Source organism: Trichechus manatus, unplaced genomic scaffold, assembly GCF_000243295.1.
Source record: "Trichechus manatus latirostris isolate Lorelei unplaced genomic scaffold, TriManLat1.0 scaffold00272, whole genome shotgun sequence".
Taxonomy (NCBI): Eukaryota; Metazoa; Chordata; class Mammalia; order Sirenia; family Trichechidae; genus Trichechus; species Trichechus manatus.
The window spans coordinates 245762-246753 of NW_004444208.1; positions in this window are offsets into that span (position 1 = coordinate 245762).

A 992-nucleotide genomic window follows, 5' to 3' on the forward strand; every position below is an offset into this window, starting at 1 on the left:
CCCTATGGGGCAGTTCTACTGTGTCCTACAGGGTCGCTATGAGTCAGAATTGACTCAACAGAAACGAGTTTTTGTTTTGTGTGTGGTAGTTGACCCAGCGGATGAGACCCAGGGAATTGTCATCAAGCTCCTCTCACACCCTCAAAAAAAAAATACCAGAGTGGTTTAGCTTAGCATTATTTTTAATGTGCCATGTTAATAATCTTTTCCAGCTCTCCTCACACACAAAAGCTGAATGACTACTGATGAGATCAGTGAAGAACTTTGAGATTCAGAGCAGGTATAGAGATCAGCACCTCCCAGAGAGGACTGTAGCCAACATTGTATTGAGGGAGCACAGCTGAGCAAACCATGCAACTCAGCCTCTTGGGACCCTTGCTCTCTACTATCACTTCCAAAGAATGGAACAGAACAAAACAAAGTTGAGGCAAAGGGGATTGCTGCCAAACTAAGGAGCATTAAAATGGATTCAAATGAGAGAATGCAGTACTAGATCACCAAATTAAGTCCATTTTAAAACGTCTATTTCCAAAGCTCTGTGAAAAAATAATTTTTAACTTGATTGAAATTGTCCATTCTCTAGTAAAATGTTACAAAGAACTGATCCCAGAAGACACAGAATATCTAAGTAGGCCAATAACCATGAGAAAAGACTGAGAAATTGTCCAACTATTCTACCCACTCATCCCCCAAAATTCATAGCATATATTATTGCACAGGTAAATTTCTCTAAACTACCAAACCCTTGGCTAAATCCAGTTTTTCACCTACTCTGCACCTATACCTGCATAGAAGGTCAGAGGTAGAAAAAGCACAGAAGCTTGCTAGATGGGCTTACTTTAAATTAATGACCACTAACTTGGCAAAGTTGTCAAGAGCTAAAGCAGCTAACCAAAAGATCAGCAGTTCAAATCGACCAGCCGCTCCTTGGAAACCCTATTGGGGCAGTTCAACTCTGTCCTATAGTGTTGCTATAAGTCAGAGTCGACTCA